The sequence below is a fragment of the Neomonachus schauinslandi genome, chromosome 6 (assembly GCF_002201575.2).
Source record: "Neomonachus schauinslandi chromosome 6, ASM220157v2, whole genome shotgun sequence".
Taxonomy (NCBI): Eukaryota; Metazoa; Chordata; class Mammalia; order Carnivora; family Phocidae; genus Neomonachus; species Neomonachus schauinslandi.
This window is the reverse complement of record NC_058408.1, coordinates 112,698,294-112,720,302: the sequence shown is the minus strand read 5'-3', so window position 1 is coordinate 112,720,302 and position 22,009 is coordinate 112,698,294. Positions and strand designations below refer to the sequence as shown.

General features: G+C 38.4%; 1 protein-coding gene and 1 pseudogene across 1 annotated transcript in view; one reads left to right on the top strand and one right to left on the bottom strand.

The window, feature by feature from the left end:
- The window catches only part of BMPR1A (bone morphogenetic protein receptor type 1A), a 137,966-nt gene that overhangs the window by 47,649 nt on the left and 68,308 nt on the right, over positions 1-22,009 (bottom strand). The window contains exon 2 of the mRNA XM_021700103.1: positions 15,609-15,723. The gene's annotated coding sequence lies outside the window, so the exon portion shown is untranslated. The remainder of the gene's footprint in view (positions 1-15,608; positions 15,724-22,009) is intronic.
- Positions 6,648-6,927, top strand: LOC110589432 (annotated as a pseudogene).

The window sequence follows — 22,009 nt, the reverse complement described above, 5'->3', positions numbered from 1 at the left end:
TGCCTTCGGCTCAGGTCATGATCCCGGGGTCCTGGGATCGAGCCCCACATTGGGCTCCCTGCTCAGCGGGGAGCCTGCTTCTCCCTCTCCCACTCCCCCTGCCTGTGCTCCCTCTCTCGCTGTCTCTCTGTCAAATAAATAAATAAAATCTTAAAAAAAAATAAAAATAAAATAAATAAAATAAGGAAGGGACTGTACGTAGCATCTTCGGCTTAGGGGACCTAAGAGTTAGTTCTAATTCTGCCTTTACCGGCTCGCTGATCCAGGCCAATTCACTTCCCTCTCTGGGCATTAGTTTGCTCATCTGTAAAAGAAATAATGCCATGAGGTCTTCCACTCGCTGTGAGTCTGCGAACTGTGCTCACTGAACACAGTGCTTCAAAGATTTCACCTAAGAATTACCTAGGTGTTATTGTACACCTGAAACTAAGATAACACTGTATGTTAACTATACTGGAATTAAAATAAAATAAAGTGGGTTTACCACCACTGCTTTAAAAAAATTACTTAGGTGCTGAGTAAAGCAAGGCAAACACCATAAAATCTGAAGTAACCACTATTCTGAATGTGGTATTTAACATCCATGTCTTCATAGGCTTTTGCTGTATGTAGTATGTATCCCAAACAATATATAGAATTGTTTTGCCTATTTTTGAATTTTTTATACCTGTATAAAAGCTGTATTGTTCTATATGTATATTTTTATATTTGCTTATTTTTCAATCAACATTGTGAGTGATTTCCATGGTAGATACATGTAGTTCTTTTTCATTCATTTTCATTGTTATATAGAGCATTCCATCCTATGAATATCTTACAGCTGTATTTATCCATTCTCCTACTGGTCGACATTGTAGGTTGTTCCATATTTTGGTATAAGCAATGCTTACAATAAGCATAAGCATAATAAGCAAAGCAATACATAAACTTGAATGGCTGCTTCTGTTGTTGCTTGAGCAAATAAATCTGCAAGGCAGAATCCGAGAAGAAGGAATCTGGGTCTAATGGTAGTCTTGGTAGACATTTTGGTAATTTCACTGGGACTGTACCATTTTGCACCTCCAAATACACAACACTGATATAAAGACAATTTTTAAATACTCCTGAAGGACACAGTATACACTTAAACACAGGGAAAGACATATTGCATTATGTATAGAAAGCCTCAATATCATGTATGTCAATTCTTCCTATGTTAATTATAAATTTACTGATACTCTTTATCACATTAAAGTTCCCTTCTAAGTTTGCTAAGAGTTTTCATCATAAACGGGGTTCAATTTTACTGTGTTTTTTCTCCATCTATTGATATGATCAGTGTTTTCCTCCTTCAATGTGTTAATGGATAAATTAATTAGTAATAATCCATATTAAGAGCTTTCTTAAACAGTAAACCATCTGTGGTAGTTTTTTAAAGATGTCCACAAATTCTTTCATATTCCTTTCTTCAAGAGGTGGAGCCTAATTACTTGGAGTGTATGCTAGATTGAGTAACTCCCTCTTAACCAACAGTAGAAAGTGAAAGTGACAAAATATGTGTTCTGAGAGTAGTTTTAAAAGGCAATGCAGCTTTCTCTGCTTTTTCTTGGGTCATTCACTCTGGGCTGAGGAACTGAGGCCTCCTGCCAATAGCCATTTGAGTGTACCATCTTGGGAATGGATCCCCCCACCCCCAGTCAAGCTTTCAGATGAATGTAGCCCCTGCTGACATCCTAACTACAACCTCATGAGACACCCTGAGCCAAAATCACCCAATAAACTGCCCTTAACTTCCTGTGTTTTTATTGTTTCAAGTCCCTAAGTTTGGGGATAAATTGTTATGCAGTAATAATTAACACACTATCCTTGTATTCCTGGGATAAATTCAATTTTTTCATTATTGAATTATAAATTGTCTGGTCTTTGTCCCTGGTTCCTAGAAGGGAACCCCTAAAGTAAATCCTTGGAATTTCCTGGGTAATAGGAGTATCTTTGTTATGCACGAGCCTCATAGATCATACCTGAGTTTATGACTCAGGATGGAGGGTGGTCACCAGAAAGGCCAACCATGTGATCAGAGGTTTGGGGAGGGGTCAGGGCTAAAGACTGAGTTCAATCATGTGGCCAATTATTCAGTCATGCCTACACAATGAAACGCCAATAAAAACACTATACACCACAGCTCAGATAAGTTTCCTGGTTGGTAAATATATCAATGTGCCAGGAAGATGACATACCCTGATTCCCAGGGGAAAGGAGGCTCCACATCTGGAACTCTCCCAGATCTCACCCTATGTGTCTCTTCAGACTGGTCCCAATCTGTATCCCTTAGAATAAAATGATCATTGCACATGTACCACTTTCTTGAATCATGTGAATCACTTTAGTAAATCATCAAATAAAATCTGAGGGGAGCATGGAATCCTCCTGGATTTGCAGCCAGTTAGTGAGAAGTCCAAGTAGCCTGGAGACCCCCAAACTTGTTACTGGCATCTCAAGTAAGGGCAGTCTTGTTGGGGACTGTGGCCTTATACCTGTGGAGTCTGACATTAACTTTGGGTAGGTATTATCAGAATTGTACTGCAGTACTGTAGATACAATTATGTTTGAATATACTCCTGCATTTGTTTTGCTAATATTTTGTTAGGTTTTGCATCTATGTTCATAAGTAAGACTCGCCTATTATATTATCCATGTCTGGTTTTGGTATCAAAGTTATACTAACCACACAGAATAAGCTGAGGAACTTTCCCTATTTTGCTGTTCTCTGGTACAAGATGTATAAATTTGGACATATCTACCACTAGAATAGTTTGACAGAACTCAGTTTTAAAATCATCTGGGCCATGGGGTGCGTGGCTGGCTCAGACGGTGAAACATGTGACTCTTGATCTTGGGGTTGTGAGTCTGAACCCCACACTGAGTGTAGAGATTACTTAAACTCTTTAAAAAAATAATAAAATCATCTGGGCGAAGGGCTTATCTGTGAGCACATGGGAGGGAGATGATCTTTCAGCATAAATTGAATTTCTCTGATAATTATAAAAATATCCAGATTTTCTATTTAGTCAGTCAATTTATTTTCTTTTTTTAAAAGAAAACTGTCATTTTATTTAAATTATAAAATTTATTGATATAAAGTTACTCAAGGTATTCTCTTATTTTTAAGAAAAAAATCTCTTTTATATTTGAAATTACACTCCCCCCTTTACATCCCCAATACTATTTGTGCTTTCAGGGTTTTTCTTGATCGTTCAAATGGTTTATTTTATCAGCCTTTTCAAGAACCAATTTTTGGTTTTTGTAATCCCCTCCTATGTATCTTAAAAAATATTTTTTCCATTAATTTCAAACTCCAATTCTATCATGGATTAGCTAGAAGCTTAAGTTTCTCTCTGTGCCTCAGTCCTTTCATCTATAAAATGGGAATAATAACAGTACTCACCCCACAAGGTTGTAAAGATTAAATAAGATAATCCTTGTAAAGCATATGGAACAATGCAGGCCCAGATATTAAGTGTGGACTTTTTTTTTTTTAAGGTTTATTTATTTATTTGAGTGAAAGAGTGCGTGCACATGCACAATGGGAGTGGAAGAGGGAGAAACTCCAAACAGACTCCCCACTGAGCACAGAGCCCAACACGGGCTTGATCCCACAACCCTGGGATCACAACCCAAGCTGAAACCAAGAGTCGGACACTCAACTGACTACATAACCCAGGTACCGCACAAGTGCTGGCTTTTACCTTCATCATCTATTTATTTCTCTTGAATTTATTCTGTTATTCTTTTCCTAATTTGTTAGATGCTTAGCTTATTAATATTTTTATTTTTTAATATGAGTATTTAAGGCTTCAGTGTGTCAGACAAGTATTAATATCCAAATTTTCTTTATTGTTCAGTTCTAGGTATTTTCTGATTTGTATTGTCATTTTACTTTTGACCTGGAGGATTTATAGAAGTATATTTTTAAATTTCCAACCATGGGTTTGTATATACTGTTTGTTATTCATTTTTAACTTAAGTGCATTTGTTGACAGAAAATATGGTTGATATGATTATTTGAAATGTATCAGAACTATTTATATTTTGAAATGTGTTAGAATTTACTGTACAGCCTAGTAAATGGTCACATTTAATAAATGCTAACAAATGAGCTTGTCATGCTCTCTGCTTAAAAATCTATGAATATTCTCATTGTAATAGGGTGGAATTAGCAAGACATAAGAAGGATTGTTAGAATCTGGCCCCTGCAGGGTTTTCTAACACCATCCTCCCACTCTTCCATATCCTTACAATGCTCCAACTATACTGAAATCACCATAGCACTCTATCTTCATAGGCATTCCCTTCAGACTTCCATTCTTTTGCACAGCCTCTGGGCTTTACCAGGTTAACTCTAATTCATTCTTCAAGACTTGATCTATGAGTAATCTTGGCAGGCAATCCCTGATCCTTACTCATCAGGCTGAGTGAGGTGTCCCATCTCTGTACTTCTGGTGCACCCAGAACAGGTACCATAGCTGTTTCACAGCTCTTAGCTAGCATTCATTTAAAAACTATTTATTAATCCTGTGGTATGTGCTCTACACTGATTACACAACGGTAAATGAGGCAGACTTAACTACTCCTATTAGAGATGTACGTAGTCAGGCGATGTTTGGACTTATCTTGCAGCTTTTGTAATCTCCATTTTCTGGAACATTACTAAGCAAAGCAATACATGTTCAATAAATGAATAAAAGGAATAAAAGATACATTAATATTTTAACGGAAACATAACTGAGGAGTTAAAACCATATAATATACTCTAATATTCTTTGTAAGTATACTGGCATCTGAAAATGCATCTCCAAACCTTACAGTTATAGCCAGTAACTACCAATCCAACAATCTCTATTCAAGTACTAGCTCATGAACTTCACTCCTATTATCACCTCTGGTGATTTCTAGATATCAGAGAAAAGAAATGTAGATCCAAGTCCTGAAACAGGGAACCTTAAAATACTCAAAAGTCCTCTTCCTAAAATATTTCTGGCTTATTTCATGTTTTGAATTATCTTAGCTCTAAGCTCATTAGCTTTTTCTTATCATACTTTTTTAATAGTATGAAATAATAATACAGTCTACATACTTTATATATATTAACTCAGTTAATCCTCTTACTAACTTTATGAGGCAAGTATTCTCATCATGAGTAATTTTATGAGAATAAATCTGAAAATAAAGCAGTGTATGATTTTGTTTAGAAAGGTATTAAATACCAAAATTAATTCAAGAGGAAGAAGAATACCTAAATACACCAAGAAGGTGACTATAAAGTAGAGGTCACCAAACTGGAAATGGGATGGAGGAGAGGGTAGTAAGGAGGGCAGTGGATGGCAGTCAGGAGGAACACAGGCTTTGGTGTATACTGTTCAAGATTTTATATAAGAAGAGCTCATTAGGGGCATCTGGGTGGCTCAGTCATTAAGTGTCTGCCTTCGGCTCAGGTCATGATCCCAGGGTCCTGGGATCAAGCCCCGCATCGGGCTCCCTGCTCCACAGGAAGCCTGCTTCTCCCTCCTCCATTCCCCCTGCTTGTGTTCCCTCTCTCGCTGTCTCTCTCTCTGTCAAATAAATAAATAAAATCTTTAAAAAAAAAAAAAAAGAATAATGGTATCTCAGGGGCACCTGGGTGGCTCAGGCGTTAAGCGTCCGACTCTTGATCTCAGATCACGTCTTGATCTCAGGGTCGTGAGTTTAAACTGGGCATAGAGCTTACAAACATACATACATAGATACACAGATACATAAATAAATAAGAATAATAGTATCTTAGTTATGAGAAGGCAGTCTTCACTGAAGACAATGGGAATAAATTTTCTCTGGCTGCCTTGCGGGGGTGGGTAGCATAATAACCCAAGAGCCTGAGGGCAAGGTCCACAGGATGTCTACAGAATGAGTTCTAGATTTCTCTACAGAAGAGAGTAGGTATGGGGCGCCTGGGTGCCTTAGTCAGTTGAGCGTCTGACACTTGGTTTCGGCTCAGGTCACGATCTCAGGGTCAGAGATCGAGCCCTGGGTCAGCTTCCCGCTGACGGGGGAGTCGGCTGGAGATTCTCTCTCTCCCTCTGCCCCTCTTCCACCCCGAGCTCTCTCTCTTAAATAAATCAATCTTTAAAAAAAAAAAAAAAAAGAGGAGAGTAGGTGTAAGACTAAATTTTCAATGGTGTGCTGGGAGATACCAATAGAAAGGGTAGAACTCAACAGTAAGGGTAGAACTCATCTTTTCTTCAAGCCTGGAGTTCTAACTGCTTTTCTGCAGTGCAGGGTTTTAAAAGGCTGTTAGTCTAACAGATCTGCTACATTGCTCAAGAATCTAGCAGTTGCCAGTGCATGGAGGCACTGAGGAGACTCCTCCCAGAGCTCCAAGGAATCAGTAACAATTTGCTGGTTCCACTGTTATCAGTCCACAGGACAGAAACAACTCCAACTTCCACTATGACTGGTTTGCCACTGAACAATGAATGCCTACAGCCAGAACTAAATGAGTGCTTAGGCAACCCAAGACCCCCAGAAGTGGGTGCAAAAAAAATGCAATTTGCTTAAAGGGAACTCAGCAAGCAGAGGAAAAGCTAAGCTCAAAATAAGAACAGGTGGCTTCTACTTCAGTAGAACAGAAGAGAATGGGCAACAGTGCACACGCAAGACACCCAGAGGCATCAGTCTTATCAGTAAAGGGGAAGCAACTCATGGATGTCAAAGTATAGGAGCTGCCAAACAGGATACCGATGCAAGATTTCACCCCCAAAGACAATGTCAGTGCACTTCAAAGAGGATACCACCATTATGACAACAGTATGCCAACGTGAAGAAAGGGAGCATCTCTGGGTTTCGATGGTGCTGGCAGATGATGTGCTTTTCAATTACTGCTTTTCTCCTAAGGAACTCAAACACGACCGGCTTAAAAAAAATCTTAAAAGAAAAAAAAAGGGGGCACCTGGGTGGCTCAGTAGGTTAAGCATCTGCCTTCCACTCAGGTCATGGTCCTGGAATTGAGCCCCATGTCGGGCTCCCTGCAGGCGGGGAGCCTGCTTTTCCTTCTCCTCCCCACTTGTGCTCTCTCTCTTGCTATCTCTCTCTCTCTCAAATAAATAAATAAAAATTAAAAAACAGGGGCGCCTGGGCGGCTCAGTCATTAAGGGTCTGCCTTCAGCTCAGGTCATGATCCCAGGGTCCTGGGATCGAGCCCCGCATCAGGCTCCCTGCTCAGCGGGAAGCCTGCTTCTCCCTCTCCCATTCCCCTTGCTTGTGTGCTCTCTCTGTGTCTCTCTCTTTCAAATAAATAAATAAAATCTTTAAAAAATAAAAATAAATAGGGATGCCTGGGTGGCTCAGTTGGTTAGGCGACTGCCTTCGGCTCAGGTCATGATCCTGGAGTCCCGGGATCGAGTCCCGCATCGGGCTCCCTGCTCAGCAGGGAGTCTGCTTCTCTCTCTGACCCTCCCCCCTCTCATGCTCTATCTCATTCTCTCTCTCAAATAAATAAATAAAAAGAAAAAATCTAAAATAAATAAATAAATAAATAAAAATAAATAAAAATTAAAAAAATATGAACAGCTACACAGCCACTGAAGAGCCACTGAAGAGGGCCCAGCAAGAAGGGTACACTCTGCATTCCTTATCATGACCTTTGCCCTACACCTCCTCTTGAGGAACTCAATCTTTGCTGAATCCTTTTATATCCTAATTGAGAATTAATGCTCAATGAAAGATGACTGTACATTTAGAAAATTTTTTTAAAAATTCTGGGGGTGACTCAGAAGGCTAATTAGGACCTAGAAAAGAAGAGGCTCTCAGCAGATTAAGCTCCAGTGCAAAGCTGCCCTGATGTTCAATCAACTCAAAGGTACTAAAGAGAATCTGTGGTGGACAGAGATGCCATGTAGATTCTCTGGCAAGTTCCAATAGAAGAGATGGAGGATACACCTCTATAACACTGTATGAAAAGTGTAGCTCCTGGCATAACATTGGGCCCCAGTAAAGAACCCAACCATGGAACATCAAGGATTTAGTGACCAGAGCTACCCATCATGATCCATCAAGTCCCACAGTCAGGTGCAGCAGCAACTTACTTAATGATGGAAACAGTATTTTTGTAATAGGACCTAGGCAGTTCTAGAGGGCACTAGTAATTTACAAGTGGTAGCCCAGAACCTCATGTCACTAACTCCTATCACATGGATGTCTTTACTTCTGCTCACAGCAACAACTTTATGGTAGGTTCCTGGTGACCAATGACAAAAAGAAAAACCTGGGGCCTGGCTGCCAGAGACAAGTCAAAACTGGACTACTCCTGCTCTGCAGCCGTCCTTGAATGACTCTGAAAGACAATGAAGAGGGAGAGATTCTCTTGGCAGGCATGGTAAAGGGAGAAGTAACCAGAGAAGAAAAAACATGGACTCCTTGGGAGTGGCGAATGGTATGGCTGACAGGTTAGGGAGATGGAAGGAACAACACTGGAAAATAAGACACAAGGCATCTGGAGAAGAGGCATATTGATGGTTCTACAAGAGTCAGCCCAAAGTGCCAATCTTTATATCTTACGGTAATGCCCACCCCAAAGCACTAATAGAGGAGGTGCATTTAACTACTTTCCCAACTACAGAAGAAATCACTCGTCAGTTGACTACAGCCAGCTTTTGCTGTCGGCCACCTCAATGCTTGACCAATAGGGCCGTGAACAGAGGAGCCTTAGTGAAAGGAGCCCAACAGCATGGGCTCCTCCTTATGAACGGGACCTAATTACTGCCACTGCCACTCCAGATGTGGGTTTCTCTTCCTTGCCCACAGTATACCTTACTGCCAGCACCCCTATCCCAGGGTTTACAGATTAGCTCATGAGGAATATCAATTATGGCCTCAGAACCAGCTACAGTTGTGGGGATTCCAGCTTGTTCCACTAACCCTCCTGTTCTGGAGATTTCTTTTAGCAGTTATACCCAGCCCCCAATTTGAAGCAGACAGAGTGGGCTTAATGGAACATGAGGTAATGTGAGTAATAAAAGGGGCAGCAAACACTTGTGGTGCTCTGCAACACCATCCCCTCAGCCTGCCTGCCGCCTCATTACAGCTACAGTGGACAGTTCTCTGCACTATCCGACAGCATCTGACATCAAGTGTAAGCCAAGGCACTGCTGTTTTGCTCCTCAGGGTTTTTTGAGACGTTTTCTAGTGTTAAGCAAAACAGTGGAAAAAAGGGGCAGACTATATGTAGCAAAACCTAACTAAGTCAATTAAATACATACATATATATGCACACACCAGTAGCACTATAAGGATACACTCATTCAAGGACATAAAGCAAACAAATCAGAGTGGTTTCCTATGGCAGGAGGAGATGAAAAAGAGATGAGATCAAGAAGAAAGGAGATAAAATAAATCAGTTGTAGGACTTTATAAAGAACAAAACAATTTTACTGCCATAAACGGAAGACATGATTAACTCAGGTTTCTGAATCACAGTCTGAACAAATTGTCACAATATTAAATGGGAAAGTCGATATTACTTGTTATGAATCAGAGGTTCTCAAAATAAATATACAACTATGAAAATATTTTTAAAAATTCAACTGTGTATGATCTGAAATCATTCTGAATACTACCAGCAGTATCCATTTCAAACTTTGGGAAACACTGCTGTCACTATTCTGGGATAAAAATGATAGAGGGGCGGGCGCCTGGGTGGCTCCGTCGTTAAGCGTCTGCCTTCGGCTCAGGTCATGATCCCGGGGCCCTGGGATCGAGCCCCGCATCAGGTTCCCTGCTCCGTGGGAAGCCTGCTTCTCCCTCTCCCACTCCCCCTGCTTGTGTTCCTGCTCTCGCTGTCTCTCTGTCAAATAAATAAAATCTTAAAAAAAAAAAAGTCATAGCAATTATTAATTTTAACAGGCAACAAAATTTACCCCACAAAAGTAGAAATAACTGATGTGATCCATTTCATTGTTTACATTCCAAAGAGCAGCGTTTCCCCACAAGGATCATGATAAATGAAGATAACAATGATATGGGTGGAACTATAGTGTATTATGCTAAGGGAAATAAGCCAGTCAGAGAAACAAATACCCTATGATTTCACTCACATGTGGAAACGTAAAAATGTAAAACATGTAAACATGTCAGAATTATACCTAAAGAAATATTTTAAGCACTCTTTTTATTCAATAGTACATAGTATTTAAAACTATAACAAAAGAGGTAAATATGAACAGAATAGTATTTCTTTTTTTCTTTTTTTGAAGATATTTATTTGAGAGAAAGAGCGAGAGGGAGAGAAAGCAAACACAAGCAGGGAGGAAGGGCAGAGGGAGAGGGAGAAGCAGGTTCCCTGCTGAGCAAGGAGCCTGACGCTGGGCTCGATCCCAGGACCCCGGGATCACGACCTGAGCCAAAGGCAGCCACTTAACCAACTGAGCCACCCAGGCGCCCCAAAACAATATTTCTTTCTTTAAAAACTGCTCTTTTAAAAAAGGCAATTACTTTTTAAAAATTAATTTACAAAATAAGAATAAAAACATAATACTTTGCTTTCTTCATAATATCTCCCTTACAATACGCTAAGGTTTGAAAAATAATGTACAAAAATATTTGTTGTATATAAACAAATGAAGAAAGCAGTAAGACAGTAGAATATTAATTTTAAGGTTTCTTTAAACTTAGATCCAACCAGATTTGAAAAATTACTTATGTTTGCTATTGACACTGCCCAACATTATCTGTACTATCCAGACAGAACGCATGGGCATCATCACCTCTTTCCAACATCCAATCAGAAATTACTGTTCCTTCTTCCTTGACAATATCTATTCTACATGGTCTTTCTTTTCCATTTCCACTGCTACTACTTGGATTAAATTCTGATTACCCCATACCTAACACCTCCTACAACCTTCTGAGCTCCCTGACTCCTCATTCCATTTCTCTAATGATGTACATTCACACATCATTGCTAGAGCGATTTCCCTAAAGTCAAATTTTATGTCACACTTCCTACCCTCTCCAAGACCTCTACCATATTCCTAGGGAAATATTCATTTTCTATCAATTGGCTTTTCTAGAAATACCTTTTAATTCTTTCTTTACCTATCCAAATTCTACTCATCTTTCAAAACCTCAAATAATCCCTCCTATGTTCTGTCTGTATTTCTCAGTGCTATAGAACCCTGATTAAGAAGTAATGATTTACTCTCCTGGCATTTATCACTTTTACCTGGCAGTGTTGGTTATCATTACTCATATTACTTATATACATACCTTATAGATACGACTATAAACAGAGGATGGGGACCATGTTCTTTGTTTTCTGATTCCTCCTTTGTGACTTGCTGTTACATAGTTTAACAAGGACCAAAATAAGTAATATCCTGTAGAACAAAAATAAGTGCTCTGGGGCCTTAAACTAGGAAGGAACATATTCTTAGAGTCAAAGAAATATAGATCGGGGCACCTGGATGGCTCAGTTAAGCGCCTGACTCTTGATTTTGGCTCAGGTCATGATCTCAGGGTCATGAGACTAAGCCCTACATCAGGCTCCACACTGGGCATGGAGACTGCCTAAGATTCTCTCTCTCCCTCTCCCTTTGCCCCTACCCACTCCCCTCACCCCCAGCACTCGTGCACCCGCACTCGCTCTTAAAAATATATATGTATTTTTTAATATATCTATATATACTATTAAATATTAAACTATTTCATTTTAAAATATTTTTATTTAATTTTAAAAAATATTTTAAATATTTAAAAATTTAAAATATTTTAAATATTTAAAAATTTTAAATAAATAAAAATTAAATTTTTAAATATTTTTACTAAATTTTTTTTTAAAGACTCTTTTTATTTGACAGAGAGAGACACAGCGAGAGAGGGAACACAAGTGAGGGAGAGGGAGAAGCAGGCCTCCCACAGAGCAGGGAGCCCGACGTGGGGCTCAATCCCAGGACCCTGGGATCATGACCTGAGCCGAAGGCAGGTGCCCAATGACTGAGCCACCCAGGCGCCCCTTTACTAAATTTTTATTAAATTTTTATTTAATATTTTAATAAATATTAAATATTATAAAATAATATTCAGATATTATTTTATATAGATATAGATCAGAAAGGACATCAGGGATGAATTGGCACTTGAGTTCAGTCTTTTAAAGTTGACAGGCCTTCCACAAGAAAGAAAAAGTGGAAAAAGCATGTCAGGAGAATAATTATGAACAAAGCAGAGAGAAGTACAAGGCAATTTCCAATCACTGGCAGAGGGGTATCATGTAGGGGTAGAGAAGAAGAAAATTAAACATTTGCTAAATAACCAGTACTTACAGATTTTCATAATTTCAGGTAAGTCAATCCCTTAATCAAGAGTCTCATTATTTCTTGCTTGAAACAATTAAGAGTATCCTAATTGTCTCTCTGCTTTTGGTATCCCCCTCCCCCTTGCAAACTATCATCCATATCACTGCCAGATTAATTTTGAAGATTTTATTTATTTACTTAAGAGAGAGAGAGAGACAGAGATAATGAGAGAGCACGAGCAGGGAGGAGAGGGAGAAGAAGGCTCCCTGCTGAGCTGGGAGCCTGATGTAGGGCTCAATCCCAGAACCCTGAGATCATGACCTGAGCCAAAGGCAGGCGCTTAACTGACTGAGCCACCCAGGCGCCCCTGCCAGTTTAATTTTAACAAAACACAATTATGATCCTGAAATGCCTTTGTTAAAATTTTTCAGTGACTGCCAACTATTCACAAAATAAAGCCTAAACTCCTTACCATAGCATTTGGAGTTCTTCACAATTAAGATCTCTCCCAGCCTTGTCCCTCAAAGCCTCTCTCACATCCTTAATTCAAACCATACAAAATGGTTTCTCCTGTCTTTTGTACATTTGATACATCTCAAGCTTCCCTTGCTTATGCTGGGTTCTGTGCATGAAATTCTCTCACCTCCCAAATTCCACTTAGCAATCTTTCACTCATCTTTCAAGATTCTACTCAAGTATCATTTCCTATGTGAAGCCTGTCTGACAATTCTCTCCTCTAACAGTGTTGAAACTTTTCCAATTTCATATAGCACTTTTCCAATTGCACTTGAATTAGCTGTTTGCATACTCCTCTCTAAGCAGACTACATCAAGAGCAAAGCAAGGAACCCATTTCACTGAACATTTTGTATTCTCAGTGCCTAATAACATAGTGCCTGACAGGGGCACCTGGGTGGCTCAGTTGGTTGGGCGACTGCCTTCGGCTCAGGTCATGATCCTGGAGTCCCGGGATCGAGTCCCACATCGGGCTCCCTGCTCGGCGGGGGGTCTGCTTCTCCCTCTGACCCGCTTCCCTCTCGTGCTCTCTGTCTCTCATTCTCTCTCTCAAATAAATAAATAAAATCTTTAAAAATAAAAAAAAATAAATTAAAAAAAAAACCATAGTGCCTGACATAGAGTAGGTATTTAATAAATGTTTACAGGGAGAAGGAAATGAATGGATGCAGGCAAAGGTATTACTCACTTAATGCTATACTGTTAAGAGACTTTACTACTAGAGTAGTTTGTCCTTACCTTGGCAGGCCAAAAAAGAGTCACTGACAGTACATGCAGAATAATCTTTCAGAAAATTTCAGCTGGCAGTAACATGGAGAGGGAAATGGAGTGAAGAGAGGCACAAAGCTGGGAGAGCCCTGAAATATTTTAGGTGAAATGTAACAGAAGGGCCTAACCTTGGATGGTGATGCGGGGGACTGGAAAAGAGAGGACGGAAACATTCACGGCACACTACAGAGGTCAATAGATGAGAATGGATCTCAGACTGAGGGCAGGAAGGAAAAGATGAGGAATCAGATTCAGCACTGAGACTCTGAACATGGGTGACAGAGAGGTCCAGTAACAGACATGGGAACCCTGGTGTGAAGCAAGCAGCTGGAAATATGGGCCCGAAGGTTAGAGAGAATGTCACAACCGAGATGTAAGGTTGAGAGAGATCACTTTAGAGGTGACTGTTGAAATGAGATTAGGAAAAACCTAAAGAAGAAACAGAAAAATTTCAAAGATAAAACCTTGTGGAGGTTGTTATTTAAGAGTAGGAGGAGAAAAAAAAAAAAATTATGAAGGCGTAATTGAAGAAGTAGAACTAGAACACAGGGTCACAGAAACAGAGAGAATTGCAAAAAAGGGAAAATGGCAACTACTACAGTGATCAAAGAGTATGAAGCCTAATAAAAGACAATTAAAAAGTCATAAGTATTTTTCAAAAGAGCAAAGACACCAGTGGGGCAGGGTGAGAAAAAAGAGTGCACGCTAAGAAAGCATCAGCGGGGAGCAAAGCCAACTACTCCAGGAAGAAAAGTACAGACCACTTCATAGTGTATGTCCTATTCATTTTTCTAAAATACAGATCCCTGAAGAATTCAAACCTTTTCCCTGATAATCTGAGTCTGTAAATTGATTGAAAATAATGAACTTGACTTCTCCATACATACAGTCTTAGAATAGCTTCTTCTCTCCCATCCCTGGTGTTAATGCAGTTCCCACTTCTTTAAATAAATTCTACTTCCAAAGAGCTACATTTTATGACAACATTTTTATTCTGAATTCTACAATGTGTGAAAGTTTCAAAATAATATAAACATGCATTTTTTTATATAATCCACCATTCTGAACTCTGCTTGGTCATCTTTAGAGGGAATAAATATATCTCTATATATCATCTAATGCTTATTTTCTATAATTAGAGTGAAGAAAGTGCTATCAATAATAAATAAGTATCTTTTATTCCTGAAGAGGTTCAACATTTATAAGAAGAGAAAAAACATATTAGAACTACTTATGAACTCATAAGGAGGTCATTAAAGAAACTAAAGAAGCTAAAATAAAGTTGCCGCAGTAATACATACAGAAGGACTATTTTCAATTTTTTTCTTCCTTCCAAGATTTTATTTAAATTCAAGTTAGTTAACATATAGTGTAGTACTGGTTTCAGGAGTAGAATTTAGTGATTCATCACTTAACACGCAACACCCAGTTGCTCATCCCAACACGTGCTCTTCTTCTTTTTTTTTTTTTTTTTTTTTTTTTTTTTAAAGATTTTATTTATTTATTTGACAGAGAAAGACACAGTGAGAGAGGGAACACAAACGGGGAGTGGGAGAGGGAGAAGCAGACTCCCTGCCGAGCAGGGAGCCCGATGCGGGACTCGATCCCGGGACTCCAGGATCATGGCCTGAGCCGAAGGCAGTCGCTTAACCAACTGAGCCACCCAGGCGCCCACACGTGCTCTTCTTCTTAATGCCCATCTCCCATTTAGCCCATCCCCCCACCCACCTTCCAGGACTATTTTCAATTTTTAACAAATGAAAATGTCCACATTATTCTAATTATTTTCTTAAAATTCTTTTCCTGGGGCACCTGGGTGGCTCAGTCGTTAGGTGTCTACCTTTGGCTCAGGTCATGATCCCAGGGTCCTGGGATGGAGCCCTGCATCCGGCTCCCTGCTCAACAGGAAACCTGCTTCTTTCTCTCCCACTCCCCCTGCTTGTGTTCCCTCTCTCGTGCTCTCTCTCTGTCAAATAATAAATAAAATCTTTTAAAAATAAATAAATAAAAGTCTTTTCCTTACCTCAGAGATGCGGCTGGATAAAACTGTACTTCCAATTTTCTCCAAACAGCTTTGACCTATGCTTCCATCTCATGAATTCCAAGACAGTATTAAACTGATGCATATTTTCATCAATCTGTTAAAAAAAAAAAAAAAAGAACTTACTTAAACTAAAAGAAACATGTGGAAGCAATACTAAACATTTGTCAGGTGTAAAATTATACAATTTTGATGTAAAGTCAATGAAAATTCTAAAGTACTTTAACCTATCACTTTACCATTTTCCCAACCTCTGCACAAAGAAGTTTCCCATTTTGCATATTTTCAACTTCACAAAAGTAACAATAGTTCTGTGGAAAAAATTACTTGCATGTAAAATTTCTGTATTAGCTTGAAAAACAGGAACAGCTAGAAGCAGCACTAAAATTTATAATTCTACAATATTCAAATTCCTACTTAGGCAAAAATATATTTGACCACTCACCTAATATCCCTATTTTCACTTTTTATCACCAAAATCTCAGTAAGCAGTTTTAATTCCAGTCAACTTCTACCTCGAATATTAAGAACTGGAGGGGTCAGGAATTAATGGCACTGCTTGGTCTAAGCCCAGGGGATAGGTTACAACTACGTTACCCCTGACATTTAGTTCCCCTGCTGCTTTGAGACAGAGTTCATAAATCTAAAAGAGGGAAACAATAAAAAATTTTGATTTAAAAAGGCATGTTGTTTACTTAGAGATTTTAAAAATAATTTTGTTGAATGTATCTTTTAACTGAAACTTCAAATAGCAAAGTACTGTTTCATATTTTAAAAGGAAAAATTTTAAGCTGTGTGAACACTACCTGTGTCCCACTGCAAGGTCAAAATGCCTTTGTCTTCAAGTCCATTTAGAAGTATCACTTGTGTCACACTGAGGTTTAGTAGTCTTGGCAATAATGACTGAATTCATATAAACTGGGGCAACCTGAACCGGTCTAGCATATCAGGTAGCAGCCTTTCTTAAACACAAGAGTCTCCACTCGGCAGACAGGCTGCCAGAGGACCATGCTAAATCTTTCATGGTCCAACTAAAGACAGACTGACCCTGAAAGCAATTAGTAATGCTTTGTCTGCATGCAGAAGCCTTAAACAGTCTTCTCAATGCACCAGTTACCCACAACTTAACTGGGTACTCACAGGACTATAAAACTCTGAGACCATCACTCAGAGAAGTGAGGGCAGGAATGGAGATATGGTATTTAGTGATTTTTTCCTGAGATGTTCACAGTCTTAAAAAATGTCCCTTAGATAATCAAAAAATAAATGCACTGTGTTTTCATTTTAGAAATGACAAATATCTTCCTCCAAAGCCACTCTCAGCCAACAACTCCATTCTTCCCTAACAGTGTATGTGGAAGAAAAGAGGGAAGGCAATCACCGTATTAAACAAAGCTCAGATTAACCCATCCTCACAAAGGTTAAAACAATCCATCAAAAGGACTATGTTTAAAAATATATGGCCCGATTCTAATTTTACCAGTTATTTCCAATGGATCAAAAAGAATTTGACCATCTACTAATCACTGTTTATCACGGCACTACTTATTACAACACTATGAACTTGTGTTTAACCACCACAAAGATCTAGTCAAAACAAAACACTAAATGAGTATAATAAGAATTTTCATCAAAGATTTTGTGTCTAACAACAGAATAAGTGAAAAATCAAACCTTTCTAGATATATTCTAATGTTTTATAATTGAGCTAACATTAGAATTTCCTCAAAGTTCGTAAATATTTGCAAACAAATATGAAAAGTGCTTTTTAATCCCACATTACCTTTACAAAATACCTTTATTTGCCATCAAAATGTACACAACCCTCTTGGGCTTTCAAAATTATTGAAGTCGTTAAACTTTAAACCACCAAGGTACTTAAAAGATCATTAACCATACAGAACCCATCAGTGACAAACATCAACTGTGGATATTATAGTTATCTCTGACTCTGAGGTGTTAGAACACCACCCATTCACTTTTATATTAGTAAGATTTGCTTTATAGAAAAGAACAGTGTACATATGCTTTTGATAAATACACTCAGTCTAAGATAAAATTTAAGATTACTTTTGAGTCTGTACCAGATGTCAAAAAGTAGTCATTTCCTAGTATTCACAAACTCAGCAATACTGACTGCATACTTTTTCTTTCCACCACTCCAAATACCCTCCTCCTCAACAGCATTTCTCTTCTCTAAGCACCCATAAAAAGTACCCCAAATATCATACAAATACTGCTGTTAACACTATCACTGCATTCATATAACCCTTTAAAAAAATCAGAACCAAACTACAGAATATTTGACAAAACATCCCAGCTGGGCTCTTAAACTAAAGGCATTACTGTTAAAATTTTTAGTACATTAACTGGAAAATTCAAACATCATGCTTCAGAAAAATATAATACAGTTTTAGCTGTAAGTAATTCAAATGAACAGTATAATTTAGGCTTATCATGCACTTCTATAATGAAGCAGGTAACCACATAACACAGAAAGGGAGGGTCAACTTATGGATGGGTTGTGTTTTTTTATTTTTTATTTTTTTTTAAGATTTTATTTATTTATTTGACAGAGAGAGACACAGCGAGAGAGGGAACACAAGTAGGGGGAGTGGGAGAAGCAGGCTTCCCGGCGAAGCAGGGAGCCCAATGCAGGGCTCCATCCCAGGACCCTGGGACCATGACCTGAGCCGAAGGCAGACGCTTAACGACTGAGCCACCCAGGCGCCCCAGATGGGTTGTGTTTTAAAAGATCACTTATAACTTGAATGTAAGCTTGATTTTCAAACTTAAGATGCCTTTCTCATAAAACCAAAGGTATAAACAGTAATATTAAACCTGTAATGCAAATGAACTACAGTACACAATTCTATCATAGCACTCTTCTTAAGCATATTTCCATACCAAACTCTAACTTTTTATTCGTTGTTGTAATTCTAGAATCTAGCACAGCTGATGACACAGGGTAGGACTTTTTGGTGAAGTACTGAATAGCAACAACTCAATGACATGAGAAACTGGCTTGTCTAGAAAATCTTACCTATCTTAATTATATCAGACAACCAAAAGACAAGGGGGAAAAGCTTCTTCCAAAAGAGATACGTGAAAAAGATTCTTAACACCAGGGTGAGAAAGCTCTGATCTAAGCCAATTGTGGCAATTTCCATTCTACTTGCCAATGAGTGGCTTAGCTATAAGCATCTGATGCAATTCCAGCCAGTAAGACAAGAGCCTAAGTTTGCTGGGAAACTAAGCACTGGGAAAAGTGTTTCTGGGAAAGGTTTTTCTGGTTGATGAGAAAAAGACACCTAAGTGGGGGTGCCTGGGTGGCTCAGTCATTAAGCGTCTGCCTTCGGCTCAGGTCATGATCCCGGAGTCCCGGGATCGAGCCCCGTATTGGGCTCCCTGCTAGGCGGGAAGCCTGCTTCTCCCTCTCCCACTCCCCCTGCTTGTGTTCCCTCTCTCGCTGTCTCTCTCTCTGTCAAATAATACATAAAATCTTAAAAAAAAAAAAAGACACCTAAGTGAAATCATCCCCCCACCACCACCCTTTTTTCCGGGCAACTCTGGGTTTGAGTTTGTCAAGTAAAATGATGGCAGCCATCAGGACCATGAAGGAGGCTACAGCCTAAGAAGACAACCCAACAGATTTAAGAATGGTTGCATTAAACGACCGAAAGAATCTGGGTCTTTGGTGATGTTATGCTTGAATAAATCCTAAAACCGTATTACGACGTTGGATCTTTTTATTATATTATATTATGTTATATTATATTATATTATATTATATTATATTATATTGAGTCCTTTTATTGTTTAACCTTTTATTGTTTTCAATTACCAAAAGTAACCCAGCAAATACCATGATTCAGGAACTAATTTACTACATTTATTTCCATGAATTCAACTGTTATTTATACAATGATAACTCACCTAAATACATATCTCAATCCAGATGCTTCTTTTGACCTAGATACATATTTCTGAAGTACTAAATATTAGAAGAAATCAAACAATCAACATACTCAATTCAAACAATCAAAATACCCAAAATGTGGAATTTCACAGAAACAGAAAATAGATTAATGGTTGTCTGGGACTGGGGGTGGAGGGGGGAATGGAGAAAGACACCAAAATGATGATCTACAAAAGAAAGAAAAGGGCAAATTAGAATTCATCAAAATTAAAAATATTCCTTCTGCAAAAGGCCCTGTTAAAAAGATGAAAAGACAAGATACAGGATGGGAAAAGATATTTGCAAGCCATATATGTGACAAAGGACCCAACTAGGATATACCAAATCTCAAAACTCAACGTTAAAAAAAAAATCACCAAGAAACTGGGCAAACAATATGAAAAGAGATTTCACTGAAGAAGATATCTGGATGGCAAATCAGCACATGAAAAGATACAGTCAACAACACTAGCCATCAGGGAAATGCAAATTAAGACCCGGCTGAGATATCACCATATACCTACTGGAACAACTAAAATAAAAAACATGGCAAGAACATGAAGAAAATAAATCTTTCAGACATTGTTGGTGAGAATGTAAAATGGCACAGCCACTTTGGAAAATAGTTTGGAAGTTTCTTTAAAAATGAAATACACACTCACATGTAACCAAACACACTCATGGTTGCAAAGAAATGAACATGAATATTAGCAGCAGTTTTATTTTTAATAACCAAAAACTGGAGAAAACAAAACGTCCTTCAAAAGGTGAATGGTTAAACAAACTGGTATATCCACACAACAGAATCCTACTCAGCAATAAAAAGGGGTAAATTTAGTGATACACAAAACAACTTAGGTGAATCTCAAAGGATTAGGCTGAGTGCAAAAAGGTCACATACTATATGATTCCATTTATAAAACACTCTCTAAATGATAAAATCATACAGATGGGAAAAAAAAAAAACCCTCATGGCTGCCATGGTGGGAGACAGCTGTACGTGCAGCACAAGGGAGATCTTTGTGGTGACAGGATCTGTGTCTTGATGCTACACATCTACATGTATTTTTAAATGGCATAGCACTATATATATAAAATGAGCCAATACCAGTTTCTGTTTGGATACTGTACATCACATATCATTATGTAACCCCTGGAGGAAGGTGAAGGGTACAAGGGACCTCTCCTTACTATTTTTGCAATTTCCTAAGAATCTATAATTATTTTTAAATAATTAAAAATTTTTTAAACCCTATTTCCTAAAAATGTGCTCCCTCTGCTTAAAATTAGACTGTGAATAACAAAATAACTCTTCAGACTATTCAAGATACATTCTTTCTTTCAAATCAGCTAGGGAACTTCAATTCTGCAGTGGTTTCTAGTATCCTATGGAAATGAGGAGTCCCCATAACAGAAGTCTAAAGAAACCAATAGTTCCTAGACCAAATTCTGGGTCTTCAGTTCTCCCTGTATCCCTCCCCCTCTGGGTCTGGGAAGCAGTGACTACTATTACATGAGTGCCCATCTGTTCTAAGGGTAACAAACACAACAAATTTGACGTAGCCACCTGCAGCAGGATGAACCCCCAAATAATCATCTATCATATATTCTTTCCAATTTATCCTTCCTGACAAAGAAGCATGAAACCACTATTTATGTTTTCCATTTTAATTTTTCTCTACAATTTACTAGACAATTTACACAGTATACACAGACATTTAAATTACTTGATACATCTTCTACCTCCCAAGTAAACCTAATTCAGTCAGTGGAGAAATACATATCACCCATTTATTTCCTATAAAATGGTAAGAACCTATCAATAGAACATTTATTTTATTAGCTGATAGGTGAAAGTACCCTGGGCAAGTTCCTCTGGAGAGTTTCACTACATTATGTAAAGAAGAAAATTTCTACTCTCAGGAATTATCAGAAATTGATTTTATTTAGCATGGAGCCCTCCGTAGGGTTGAACTCACGACCCTGAGATCAAGACCTGAGATCAAGAGTCCTACCCCTAATTGACTGCGCCACCCAGGCATCCCAGAAATTGATTCTAGATTGCTAAAGGTTCAGCAATTCTTCTAAAAACATGCATTGTTTCTACTTCTCAGTAAAGTATAAATACTATTTAGAATTAACATTATGAACACCAATTACAGAGTTATGCTGCAATATAGTGAAATCATCAGGGACTAATTAATACATAGTGCTATTCGCTCCAGTTTCTAAATGGTCCCAGAAGAGTGCTGTGTTTACTTATTTGTGTACTTGCTTGTTTTAAATTTTAGCTTGCATCCCTCTTTTTTTTTTAAGTTTTCTTCCTTTGCTAAAAGCTACTTAGGATGCATACTTGCTAACATAGTAATAGCCCCCTCTATCCACTTTTCTTTTCAATTTTTTTTTATTTATTTGACAGAGAGTG